General features: G+C 37.5%; 1 long non-coding RNA gene across 1 annotated transcript; it reads right to left on the reverse strand.

Annotated features, from left to right (window-relative positions):
- Positions 1-6,800: 6,800 nt before the first annotated feature.
- Positions 6,801-14,517, reverse strand: LOC147508120 (uncharacterized). Its single transcript, XR_015216307.1, has 2 exons — positions 14,238-14,517; positions 6,801-7,027 (listed from the first exon to the last, which is right to left on the reverse strand). It is a non-coding gene; the product is annotated as an uncharacterized LOC147508120 (long non-coding RNA).
- Positions 14,518-15,140: the final 623 nt, after the last annotated feature.

Below are 15,140 nucleotides of genomic sequence, written 5' to 3' on the forward strand. Positions count from 1 at the left end.
TAACCGTTACAAAGGGAATTGTATTTGTAAAAAAAATAATTCTTGTTTTTCTTCATTGCATGGGGACTTGCTAGACCTGCATAAAAATGCCCTCTCTCTACATTGTATACAAGGTAAATATCACAATATAATTACACAAGAAATATTCATTTATGGCTTCAGATTCCAACTTACTCGGAAATCCCAAGTTTGTACATTTAGCATTTCACACCGGCCAAATAAATTAAAATTTTAAAATGTGCAACAAGACAAAAAATACCATAACAATAGTGCAAGTACAAATAACCATCTAAATCACACTTTTAACATATAAGACTCTTCAGTTCACAGATAACGAAGAATTTAGATGGCTACAAAGGCATTCTCCCACGAGCACCGAAAGACCATGCTAGATGACATCTACCTGGTTGAGCTTGACTGTTTTGAACAACACCCTAGACAGTCTCATCAGATCACACAAAAGTTTGGGATAAATAAGCAAGAATATATGTAAACAAAAATCCAGGAGAGTCAAAGAAAAACACCCTAGTCATCATTCCGGAACATGTGCTTAGATGAACTTGCATGCACAAATGGCTCTAACGAACTCATGGGAACAAGTAAAATTGTCTATATCTAATTAAGAAATGCTCATCAATTCAAAAGATGTGGGAAAAAATGCTGATCAATTAAAAAAAGGTCTTTCATATGCTCAACCTTCTTTTTCGTTTTTATTGAAACGCCTTTGTAGACCACCTCTGAAGCATATCTAACACCACACTGCTTCGGATGAATGCATTTAGATTCACACTCCTATAAGTACCATACATAAATACCAAACATCCTAAGCTAGAATGCAATGAATCAAAGAGTGGTCAACCAATTGTACACATGCTTTGCACAAAGATGAAAAACTCCTAATATCTGTACGTGTTGGGTTACCAAGCTATCAAGTACAGACATATAATCCAAGAAAGACACAGCTTTAGAAGTTCGGAATCTTTCTAAGACCCCAAGGAATTGCACAAGGATTCGAAGTTAAATGCATGAATAAACAAAACAAATGTACAACAAACGGATTCAACAGATCCATGATCGCCTATTTTTGCTCGAAGTGGTCAAGATTGAGGTATCTAAGGATTTGATTTTAGTTCTCAAACTATTCATTAATATTTTAACTCTCTTGTAGAATTTCAAGTACCAAGAGAAAACCACAACATCCCACAACAGGTACTTGTTGAACAACGAAAGGAAAAAAATTCTTAACACTTTGCCTGCTTCTGTGTGCTCAGAAACTTATAGAGTAATCTCCCACAACTACATTGAAAGTAAGCGCCTTTCGACTCTGTTTGTCTACCACAACCACATTGAAAGTAACCAGGCATCCGTAAAATGCACGACTTGCTCCACTCAATCCACACATTATGCACCCTATGTATGACAAAATGACACTCCCACGACACTGAAATGCCTTGCCATATCTCCATAACCACGTTTAGTGTATATATACATGATGCAAGTATGCAACTTTGAGATGGAACTCATACCTTGAGTTTTTGGTTCACTAATTAGCCAAGACCAAGTAAGATCCAATATAGAGAGATTCCACCTAGCATCTAGGTGCAATCCTCTATTCCCAACAGATAGCTTGCTTTCTTTCTAAGAGGCCAAAAGAATCGCAAATTTGTTACTGCCGTTCTTATTTCCTTAAACACGTTGTAGTTGTGCCTAAGTTTGATTGTTCTGTCACAACAACACACGTGTAACATCAAGTTTACAACAACGTTCTCAATATTCATCTTTTTCAGAAAACTCTAGTATCAACTTAAACCAGTCTAAAGGTGAAAAAAAAAATAACAATAAATAAATAAATAATTGATGGTGGACCTTGGGACAACGGTGAGGTTGCCCCATTAGGGTCTCTAGCTCTGGGTTTGACTCATGGAAACAACTCATTAACTTGCTGGAATAAGGTTGCCAACATTTGACCTTACACACAACCAGATTTGGAGGGAGCCTCATGGGACAGGGGTAACCCTTTTCTTTAAGAATGCTAAATAATAACAAGCTTCGGGTAACAAATCAGCCAAAAAACTAGAAACTCAGAGTAAATAAATAAATACAAAGTAAGTAAGAGGGGGAGACTAGTGAGTGCAGAGACGTTGGGTATGATGAAAAACATACCAACGAAGTCCAATATAGCACGAAATATCTACAAGGTGTTCATGGACCTATTAATAATGTGTTTCCCTTCCAACTTCGTTGCAAGGAATGATATGATGGCAGAAAGTAGGAACCCATTAATGCAATCATAAGCATAAATAGAACTTCTTTGCCGGGCCCACACCTACAACATAAAAAATGTTGATTTAAACTCGATCACCCTAAAAGAACAAATAGTAGTAAGCAATTCAACTACCAAACAATCCAAGGACTATGCAACATACTTTCGTCAAAATTAAAGCTTCTCCCAATTCCTTCCACCTAACACTTCCCTAATATACTCTGAATTCTCCTCTAGGAGCATATCTTCCAAAATGCTAGTATTATACTTTGGTGTAGGTGGGCGTGTATCCCTTCTAACCAAATTCCACAAAAATCCAAAAATCGGTTGGAAAACGGAACTAGATAACAAATACTTTCAAATAAAATAGTTCAATCTGACCTTGCTTTAGCGTGTGAAGATTATTTCGAGTCAATTTTAGTTTTCCAATGTCAAACAACAGCGTAGCTACTGGAATTAACCTAATAGAAAACCTAGGTAGTTCAACCAGCTCCTTGACTATTACCCAAAGACATAATTAGTTCAACACTATACTCTTTATAAAATTCCAGATAAAAACAACATTGTGTAAAACAACACACCTGGGTATACAACTAAAATAGGTTTCTGTCCCTCATTTTGAAACATCTCCCATTCAATATTTTTAACCCCGGAGCATTTACTTAAATACTTCTTAATAACACATAAATACATACATCTCTTTCCATGGTATCTATGATTCAAATAGTCTTTCTCATGAAAACACTCCTGCCCACCATAAACAATATGAAAGTACTATTAATTACAAACTTCAATATTCAAATTTCACACTACACAGTAAAACTCAAATGTTTATAACAATAATACCTTGGGCAAACGAATGAAAACATCGATATCAGTATACGGCTTAGCAATCGCCTGTGTTAAATAATTGTATCCGGCTTAGCAATCATTGTTTCCGCATCAAGTCTGCAACCATGTTAATTAGAGATCAACAAGAAAAATCTATTGGGAATCCACACTAAAACTAACAACAAAATTCTAAATTCCACCGTTTTCATACCTTTTTCCCTCGAACCAAGATATTGAAACAAGATCTGCGATGGGTGAAAAAATATAACTTTTGAAGAACGACATAATTTTTATGAAACAATTTAAAATATTTAGTGAATATTAAGAGATAACCAACGCACTTGTGTTCAAATACCCCTTAGCAAAATAAACACTCCTGCCCACCATAAACAATACAAAAGTACTATTAATTACAAACTTCAATATTCAAATTTCACACTACACAGTAAAACTCAAATGTTTATAACAATAATACCTTGGGCAAACGAATGAAAACATCGATATCAGTATACGGCTTAGCAATCACCTGTGTTAAATAATTGTATCCAGCTTAGCAATCATTGTTTCATCAAGTCTGCAACCATGTTAATTAGAGATCAACAAGAAAAATCTATTGGGAATCCACACTAAAACTAACAACAAAATTCTAAATTCCACCGTTTTTCATACCTTTTCCCTCGAACCAAGAGATTGAAACAAGATCTGCGATGGGTGAAAAAATATAACTTTTGAAGAACGACATAATTTTTATGAAACAATTTAAAATATTTAGCTTAATATTAAGAGATAACCAACACACTTGTGTTCAAATACCCCTTAGCAAAATTAATTGACCCAATCAGAAATCTGCCGAAATTACCATTGACAAAACGCTACCTCGTTCTAAAACAAAAATCTGAAATCCAATTAAAAACGCCAATAATGATGACAAAAGTCAAGAAGAAAATAATTGAAGAATATTTACTAATAATAGCGAAAAAACCCAAAGAGGAAGAAGCTTAAAATAAAAATCTAAATTTTCCAAACCCTAAAAAGAGAAGAAGAAGAATTGAAGAAGAAGACAAAAAACTTACCATTAATTCTTTTTAGATTAGGTTGTCTAGGTTTGAGCTATCCACATCTCGGCCCTCTGAAAGCGAGAAAGTGAGAGAGATGAGTGAGGCCTCCTTTGGTTTTTGACTGTCTTTTATTTTTCTGATTTGTTTTTTCTAACGGTATCAATGTGTTAGCTCACCGTCACAAATTAATTCCGATAATTATCTGAAATTAAGTAACGGGAAAAATTACATAGTTACGCTTTGTAAACGTTAGTAAGTGTGTCACGGTGAAAAAACGTTACTAAGTGAAAAAGGAGTGCGTTACTAAATCACCCTTTTGGTGTAGTGCTTGATATATCGCACAAGGAAGACATATGGTGTTGGGACTGTTAAGCTCCATTTAATTCAAGCTTTCCCATAATCAACTTCTCCATTGCAAGTATATGTGCTCTTCCATAGGCATTGTCTGCAATGCAAACAAACTCATTAACCTCAGGTGCCCAAATCTTCTCATGTTGACAAAGCTATTGGTGCTACTGCGATTTGGCTAGATGCAGCAAATAAACTCTGAGAATGATGAGGAACTTGCTGCAAGGAGGCTTAGAGTTTCTTAATAACTTCCTAGACGTATGTTTTATTCTTCTTTTCATCTGTTTATTCTAAATTTCTTTTAAATTATTTTTCATAGCTTTATATACATGGTCTGAATAGTTTGTTTAGGTTCAAATCTAGAGTCTTGACATATTTGACCGAATGAAATTGTCGCTTCAGAAGGTGGCTTAGGCTACTAGAATTTGATCAGTGTCGATTTCCAGAATAAATTGACCAATAATTATCTTAGTTTCTTATTGACCCCATAAACTAGCAAGACGGAATGAAGTTGATGGTCAAAGAATCAATCTCTCGCAGATGGATGAGGGGGTGACTGGAAAACTGATAAGAGCCCAAAATTGTAGTTTTAACCCCTTAATAATATTACATTTAGATCAATTATGTTTATAATAAATAAGAGTTGGTACTGTTTACGTACTTTTTTGTGTATTTCAGGTCTTTGAGTCAAATATGTGAAGAAATATATCACTTTTGTAAGAGAAAGGAGCAAAGGTTGGTTGCTAAGAAGTTCTATGGTTAAAGCCCAAGTATCAAGGAGAAAAAACCTTTTTAAAGCCTAGTCAAAGCTTAAAAGGCAAAGTCAACGCGGGCAGAAATAGAGCAGAAAAGTCAACAGAACTTCCTCAAGCCGTATCTTTGGACTCAAACCTTAGAATTGGGCCTACTATATGTCAAAACGACTGGCTCGAAAAGAGATTTCTAATGGTCTAGTATTGATCCAATCAGATGAGTAAAAGTGGACGAAAAGGCTATTGCAATAATTTCCAATAGAGAAACCATTTTTGGACTTAAGTAATTAGGTTTTGGGCTTGATTTAATGGCCCAAAACATAGCTCCAAAGCCTATGCATGAAATTGTAAACCTAACCCTCTCCTATATAAATAGGGTTAAGGCTAAATAAAACTTGGCTACTCCCTCTTTAGTTTAGTTGTAAATTAGGGTCTCTCTCTCTCTCTCTCTCTCTCTCTCTCTCTCTCTCTCTCTCTCTCTCTCTCTCTCTCTCTCTCTCTCTCTCTCTCATTAAATAATAAATTAGTTTTCTTCTTTAGTTTTAAATCCTAGTTATTGTTTTATTAGCCTAGTCATCATTAATTCAATTCAAGTTATCCTTTAATAAAGTAGTTCTTCATTATGTCTTCTTCTTTCTATTATTATGTTTATGATACTCTCATGATTCTTAGCTAAACCTCCATTAGAGAAGTTTGATAAAGCTTTGGTGAAGACTTGATGTGTTAGTTAGAATTATTGCTTATTTAAGAGTTTCAATCTAGAGGTTAGTTTATTCACCATGAGAATGGGTTAAACTTACTCTCATGCTAATTATTAGTTGGTTAGAGATGCCATGAATAGTTAGTGATCAAAATACTTAACCCTTATTGGTTAGGATTGCAATAATCTAGACTAGCATATTAGGACTAAATCAAGGTAGAATCAAATCCCCCTAGTCCCTTCTTCTCATTCACATCTTAGTATTAAATTGTCATAGTATAAATTCACATCTATAAATATTGTTCTCACCAATGTTTCCTTGTGTTTGATTAGTTGAATTCTATTTATGTATGTCTTTGTAGTTTAAGAGTGAAACGAATTCGTACTCTATATATTGCATAAATCTGTATGTGAAAGTAAGAAATAAATAATTGATACTTATATTGCATAAATCTATATGTGAGAGTAGGAAATAAATAATTGATACTGTAAGAATAAAGTTAGAGAAATTTAGTAGAGTTTATATAGGTTATCAAGAACCCGTCATCTCTGGCATCTCAGTAAGGAAAGACCATTAGGCAGGTAACAATCTATTTATTTTGCAAGCTTCACATATTATTATATTTTACATCTATAAATGTGAGAAAACAGTAAGTATTAAGATTTTCGGTATGCAATTTCTTTGCAGAATATCAGTTCAAGGAACTAACAGTGTAACGCCCTCCAACTTGATATAACCTAGCTGGCCACTCCAAGATATATTAAGCTGGAAAGCACTCGCCTACTTGAGTGTCTCTACAATTGCCAGAACAATCGAGCAAACGGTATACATATAATGGACTCAAAACAATAACCTAAGACATGCACAATAACATAATAGATTTAAAACAAAGTATACATTTATAAACAACAAAAGACACTATTGTCTTCCATATTATACATGACTGCAACTCCATCAAAACGTTTACCCATCCCAACCACATTTACACAAAAAGAACTATAGACAACCCCTAACCTACAACTTCAACACTTTTGGGACTCACGGCACTCCGTCATCCATCTATAGCAAATTCCCCTGAAAAAGAAATAGAACAACAAACATAAGCCACAGGCTCGTGTAAGTGATAACCTACTGCCAATGCTTACCTTAAGCAGACAAAAGTCTCAATAGTAATAACCAAAGCCCAAAGCATATAAGGAGTGAATAGATAATATCATGCCTCATAAATAGGTCTTAACCTCAACGAACAATAGCATAGCCCCAAGTAAATAACCGCAATGCAATAAAATTAAACCAATCATCCACACATACGGAATTATATATATATCTATATATATATTTTACTAGATATTTTCAGGGACCACACTTGCAGCCTCCAATGAGGTAATGCCCTATGGCCTCGCAAGTGGCACACAGTAATATACACCCTCCTGAAAATATTACAAAGCTTTCAGGGGTCACTTGCGCCCTATGGCCTCACAAGCGGTCATCTTCCCCCCTGAAAGTTGAGAGGTACGGCCCTGCAGGCGCACACACGCACGTACCTCCCACTAAACCATATATACCATAATCACATATTTCCATATAACCTTATCATATATATATTCATATAGCCAATATATCCAGGATAAGAAACCAATTCCGTCCGTTAAATCATCTGCCATAATTCTTTCACTACACGTAACATCACACTAAGATATATCAATACCCAAAATCACTAAGCCTGTAGAATAGATATCAATTAAACTATCATAAAGAGTAATTCGAAATACCTAACACCATCTCTTACTACATCCAAATAACTTAATTGGTTTGGTATACCTCTATTAAGCATTCATCTATCTAAAGTAAGAAGTGTAAGTAAGAAATCACTTACCTTAAGCGGTATAGTTATGGACACCTAAAACGTGAGAAATCCACCTCTAATGACTCCCAAAGCCAACCCATGATAGCTACAAACTTTTGGTTTCTTAAAGTGGTCGGTACTAAGTCGGTAAAAGAAGAGAAAGAGAACTCTCTCGAACAGTGAAGCTAAGCTTTAATTCTATTTCACTTATGGGCCGGGTTAGTCCTACATGGGTCATGGGTAGCCCACATAACAAAACAAATTAACAAAAGAAAATGAAATTAATTATACTTTAATCATTATATTAAATACACATACAAACAAAATAAAAAAAAAATGGAGTTTCACATTCTCCCCCCCTAAGAAATGAATTTCGTCCTCGAAATTCCAACTTACGTGTGAGTCAAAAAGGTGAGGATATGTTGCTTGGACATCATCCTCTCGCTCCCAAGAGGCCTCCTGCTCGCCATGATGACTCCACTGTACTTTCAGCAAGGGAATAATTCTCTTCCTTAGTACATGTTCTTTTCTGTCAATTATTCGCAATGGGGTTTCGACATAGGAACTGTCCTGCTGCAGATCCAAGTCATCGAGATTAATGACACTTGCATGCTCCTCATCCCTTAAATGCTTCCTTAACATGGAAACATGGAAAACGTTGTGTATCTTTAAAGATGTTTCTCTGGTAACTCCACTTGATATGCCCACCGCCAACTCTTTTCAACACTCTAAAAGGTCCAATATACCTAGGTGCCAATTTCCCTTTCTTTCCAAAACGTTTCACTCCTTTTATTGGTGACACCTTAAGTAATACCATGTCTCCTATTTCAAATTCAAGATCTCTACGACGTCTATCTGCGTAACTCTTTTGTCGGCTTTGAGCTGTCTTGATTCTATCACGGATTACTGCCACCTTTTCAGTAGTTTCATGAACCAAGTCTGGTCCTAAAAGAGAAGCCTCACCGACCTCAGCCCAACACACAGGTGATCGGCATGGTCTACCGTACAAGGCCTCGAAAGGGGCCATACCAATTGTGGCCTGATAGCTATTGTTATACGCAAACTCGATTAAAGGCAAGTGCTCCTCCCAACCACCTTTGAAATCAAGGATGCAAGCCCTAAGCATGTCCTCCAGTACCTGGTTAACTCTTTCGGTCTGACCATCTGTTTGTGGGTGGAAAGCGGTACTAAAGTTTAAGTGTGTACCCATTGCCTTCTGGAAGCTCCTCCAAAAATGAGAAGTGAACTGGCTATCACGATCCGATACTATAGACACCGGTATTCCATGTAGCTTTACAATCTCTTTAATATACAACTTACACAAATCATTCACACCATAAGTTTTTCTGACCGGTAAGAAATGAGCTGACTTGGTTAGTCTATCCACAATTACCCAGATAGTGTCATGACCCCGCTGCGATCTCGGTAACCCTTCCACAAAGTCCATGGTTATATGCTCCCACTTCCATTCCGCCACGGTAATGGTCAGAAGTTTCGGCGCAGGCCTTTGGTGTTCTGCTTTTACTTGTTGACAAGTGAAGCATTTGGACACATAATCAGCGATGTCATATTTCATTCGCTTCCACCAAAACTGACGCTTCAAATCTTTGTACATCTTGGTGCTCCCGGGGTGTACAGTATATCTTTTCTTGTGAGCTTCATCTAAAATATCTCTTTTCAGTTTTGGATCATCCGGAACAACAAGTCGTCCCCTAAGTCTCAAACCACCATCTCCATCAATGGCCCAATCTGATGGGTGCTCACTTGCTATCTCAGAAATTCTTGCATGTGCCCAAGTATCTCTACCCTGTGCTTCTACTACTTTAGTCACAAGAGTCGGTTGAACTGTTATTGTTCCTGTGTAAGTCAGATACTCTTGTGTAAAGGGCTAATCTCAAATTCAGTTAAGGTATTAATCAAGTTCCACCAATACGTCATCAAGAATGCTACTTGAGCATATGGTTTTCTACTCAAAGCATCAGCCACGACATTGGCTTTCCCTAGATGGTACTGAAGCGATAAAGTATAATCTTTAATCAATTCTAACCATCTCCTTTGCCTTAGATTCAAATCCTTTTGTGAAAATAAATATTTGAGGCTCTTATGGTCAGTAAATATCTCGAAATTCTCACCAAATAAGTAATGTCGCCAAAGCTTAAGTGCAAAGACCACCGCAGCCAACTCCAAATCATGTGTGGGATAATTTTTCTCATGGAGTCTTAGTTGTCGAGATGCATAAGCCACCACTCTGCCTCAGATAAGTACAAAGACCTAAACCTTGGTGAGATGCATCTGTGTATACTGCATACCTTACACCACTCTCGGGCATGATCAGAACTGGTGCCGAAGTTAGTTTAGACTTCAAAACATCAAAAGCTCGCTGGCATTGCTCACTCCACACAAAAGGTTCACCCTTGCAGGTTAATCGGGTCATAGGTGCTGCAATCCGCGAGAAATTCTCAATAAAACGCCGATAATAACCTGCCAGCCCAAGAAAACTTCATATCTCGGAAACGGAAGTAGGCGGTTCCCAACTTAAAACTGCCTCTACCTTAGCAGGGTCTACAGCTATACCTTCCTCAGATACAACATGTCCCAAGAATTTGACCTCATTGAGCCAAAATTCACACTTCTCGAATTTAGCATACAACTTATGTTCTCGAAGTGTCTGAAGCGTCATTTTAAGATGTTCTACATGCTCTTCGCGTGTCCTCGAGTAAATCAGAATATCATCAATGAAAACAATAACAAACTGGTCCAAGAAATCTCTGAATACTCGATTCATCAAGTCCATGAAAAATGTCGGGGCATTAGTTAACCCGAATGGCATTACAAGGAACTCATACGAACCATAGCGTGTAACAAATGCAGTCTTAGGTACATCACTAGCACGAACAAGCATCTGATAATAACCAGTCCTTAGATCAATCTTCGAGAACCACTTAGCTCCTTTCAGTTGATCAAACAAATCATCTATCCGAGGTAATGGGTATTTGTTACGTACAGTCACCTTATTCATTTCTCGATAATCAACACAAAGGCGAAATGAACCATCCTTCTTCTTGACAAAGAGAACTGGAGCTCCCCAAGGAGAAGTACTCGGACGAACAAACCCCTGATCTAGGAGGTTTTGGAGTTGAGTTTTCAGCTCTCTCAACTCAATTGGTGCCATACGATACGGAGTTCTAGCTATAGGAGTGGTACCCGGAATTAACTCAATGCTGAATTCAACTTCTCTTACAGGAGGTAGGTATAAAATCTTGCCAAAAACATCGGTATACTCAGCCACAACTTCCACCTGTTTCACACTGACCATATTCTCATCAACATCTAAATGTGCCGTGTAAGCCTCTACTATGGAATTACCCCTGGCAGCCGCAACAACAATTGATTCGTGTCCAGGAATATCTAATGAGACAATCTTTGCAAAGCAATCTAATCTCACATGATACGCTGCCAACCAGTCCATCCCAAGTATCACATCAAAATCGTGCATATCCAACACAATCAGATCAATGGGAAGTTCGAGGTCATCAATCACAACTGGACAACACTTGCACATCCGATTAAGAATCGATGACTCTCCTAGTGGAGTGATTAAGGCTAAAGGTACCAACATAGACTCGGATTGAACACCAATTACAAGCATAAAAGCATGAGAAATAAACGAATGAGTGGCTCCAGAGTCAAACAAAACCCTCGCAGGTCTAGAATAAACAAGAAAAATACCTTCGATTACTGCACCATTAGCTTCCCCATCTCGAGGCATCATTGCATAGACACGGCCTTGTGGAGCTGCTGGTTTCTTATTCTCCTGAACAACTTCTTGACCGATCGCCGGCGATGGTGGTCCTCTTTGGGGTCCCTGCCGCCATGCTCTTTGGGATCCCCGAAGTTCCCGATTTAAAGTGTCCTTGGTCCGATTGTTTTACGCTCATATCGCTCTCTCTCGATCGGTCGCCGATACTCCTGCCCAATATATTTTTCAGGAACTCTACGATCTTCACTTTTATGACCAAACTTGCGATCTATAGCAATTCCCAAAAACCCGTTAACTTTCGGGCACATTGTCCTCGAGCTTGTGACCCATTCGCATCACATCTATGACACCGTCAAAGAAAGGTTTAGATGAAGATCCGATCCTCTCGCTTCTTCTCGAATATCGCATTTGCGACTATCATACTTATTGTATACTCGCTTCCTCAGATCACTACTCTCGGTTTTGGATAATCCTTAGGCCTCCGGTGCTCCACGGTAATCTGTTTCCAACTTCCTAGCAATATCAACTACTTCTCTCAAGGTTGAAAGATTTGACCCTTAACCACAATCCTAAGATCATCATTTTGCAAACCCTCTTCAAACCTGTTTTTAGCCCCTTTGATCCTCATTTAAGTGCAAGTCGGTGGCAAAAGCGGCTCCAACCGGTGAACTTGGTCTCATATTCCGAATTGACATCCTCTCTTGCTTCAAGTTAAGGAACTCCCTCGTCTTAGCAGTTTCTAAGGTGCTAGGAAAATATTGTAATTTGAAACGCCTACAAAATTCTCCCCAAGTGATATTATGGCTTAACTTCCCTCTAGTTCTTGATTTCCACCATATCGAAGCATCTTCATTTAGACAAAGGGGACGCAAGTCTCTCGTTTTCGTACCTCGAATAGTCCATGACATCAAATATATTCTCTAAATCCTCCTTCCACTCTTACGCTTTATTAGGATCTGAAATGCCTCCAAATCTAGGAGGATTCAGCTTCATGAACCTCTCCAACATCTTTTCCCAAGCTTCTCGTTCCAACCTTGGTATGTCTTGTTCAGGTTCACCTTGTACATTTTGGTTTACTTGAGTTGCTTGGCCTCCTCTCTCTAAGCTGCGCAGAAACCCTGCGGGCAATCCGTCGAAATGATCCCAACATATCATCTACCCAAACAGTCTCATTTGTCATTAGCTGCGGTATAGGGTATAGCGCAAGTCTTGGTGCCAGCCGGGAACATTAGTCCCTATATCAGAAAGACGGGCAGTTTGACCTGCTCGACTAACACCTCCTCGTCCTCTACTAGACATTCTGGATGAATATAAAGAAAAGAATAAATAAATATCAATACCTGCATTTAAAGTTAGTGAATTATGGATGTCCCGACCTACAAGTAACATAACATAAAAAAAAAATGACAACACAACACTATTCGTCCTCACTCATTTACTAATACTAATTGTGAGTCCCAAAACCTATTACCCTAATCAATTTAAGGACCTAAAAACCTAGAGCTCTGATACCACTTTGTAACGCCCTCCAACTTGATATAACCTAGCTGGCCACTCCAGGATATATTAAGCTGGAAAGCACTCGCCTACTTGAGTGTCTCTACAATTGCCAGAACAATCGAGCAAACGGTATACATATAATGGACTCAAAACAATAACCTAAGACACGCACAATAACATAATAGATTTAAAACAAAGTATACATTTATAAACAACAAAAGACACTATTGTCTTCCATATTATACATGACTGCAACTCCATCAAAACGTTTACCCATCCCAACCACATTTACACAAAAAGAACTATAGACAACCCCTAACCTACAACTTCAACACTTTTGGGACTCCACGGCACTCCGTCATCCATCTATAGCAAATTCCCAAAAAGAAATAGAACAACAAACATAAGCCACGAGGCTCGTGTAAGTGATAACCCCACTTGCCAATGCTTACCTTAAGCGGACAAAAGTCTCAATAGTAATAACCAAAGCCCAAAGCATATAAGGAGTGAATAGATAATATCATGCCTCATAAATAGGTCTTAACCTCAACGAACAATAGCATAGCCCCAAGTAAATAACCGCAATGCAATAAAATTAAACCAATCATCCACACATACGGAATTATATATATATCTATATATATATTTTACTAGATATTTTCAGGGACCACACTTGCAGCCTCCAATGAGGTAATGCCCTATGGCCTCGCAAGTGGCACACAGTAATATACACCCTCCTGAAAATATTACAAAGCTTTGGGTCACTTAGCTCTATGGCCTCACAAGGTCATCTTCCCTCGAAGTTGAGAGGTAATGGACAAGAAAGACACACACGCACGTACCTCCCACTAAACCATATATACCATAATCACATATATTTCCATATAACCTTATCATATATATATATTCATATAGCCAATATATCCAGGATAAGAAACCAATTCCGTCCGTTAAATCATCTGCCATAATTCTTTCACTACACGTAACATCACACTAAGATATATCAATACCCAAAATCACTAAGCCTGTAGAATAGATATCAATTAAACTATCATAAAGAGTAATTTGAAATACCTAACACCATCTCTTACTACATCCAAATAACTTAATTGGTTTGGTATACCTCTATTAAGCATTCATCTATCTAAAGTAAGAAGTGTAAGTAAGAAATCACTTACCTTAAGCAGTATAGTTATGGACAGCCTAAAACAGTGAGAAATCCACCTCTAACAGCTCCCAAAGCCAACCCATGATAGCTACAAACTTTTGGTTTCTTAAAGTGGTCGGTACTAAGTCGGTAAAAGAAGAGAAAGAGAACTCTCTCGAACAGTGAAGCTAAGCTTTAATTCTATTTCACTTATGGGCCGGGTTAGTCCTACATGGGTCATGGGTAGCCCACATAACAAAACAAATTAACAAAAGAAAATGAAATTAATTATACTTTAATCATTATATTAAATACACATACAAACAAAATAAAAAAAAAAATGGAGTTTCACAAACAGAGACTAAAAGAAATTTACAGTGGTTTAAAAAAGAGTATGAATTGAAGAGTAAAGAATGTCAAGAAGCTTGGAAATCCGTGCGGGAGTTGCAGAATGAGCTCATGCACAAATCCATGCACGTCAGGTCTCTAGGTACATAATGTCATGTACTCATGTATTATGGTAACTTTTCCTGTGTGTTCAAGACTAAAATTGGGACCGTATCTCCACTTTTCTCAGCATATGCTATCAAAGGACAAGTGAAGGAGAAGAGCAGATGGTTTTTACCTCTAAGTGACTTGACTAAGAAATTTAAGGTACTATATTCTACTAGTGTTATTTGCGTTCTTTCTTTCTTGAAATGAATTAAAAATATAGATTAATTATTCAATATTCAATTATTCTCAACTTCTAGGAAGGTCTGTGGAAAAGCTAGAAAGTACGGTTAATGTACCGGCAAGCAAGGTGAAGTAATTTTTTTCCCCTATGATTTGTTTAGTCAGTCATTTTCTAGTTCCCATGCTTTGATTGGGCATCCACTTTGTTAGGTGGATATCGTGAAAAGGGAATCTGAAAGGCAAAGAGAGGACTGAAGAT

The sequence above is a fragment of the Coptis chinensis genome, chromosome 3 (genome assembly GCF_015680905.1).
Source record: "Coptis chinensis isolate HL-2020 chromosome 3, ASM1568090v1, whole genome shotgun sequence".
In the NCBI taxonomy this organism is placed as follows: domain Eukaryota; kingdom Viridiplantae; phylum Streptophyta; class Magnoliopsida; order Ranunculales; family Ranunculaceae; genus Coptis; species Coptis chinensis.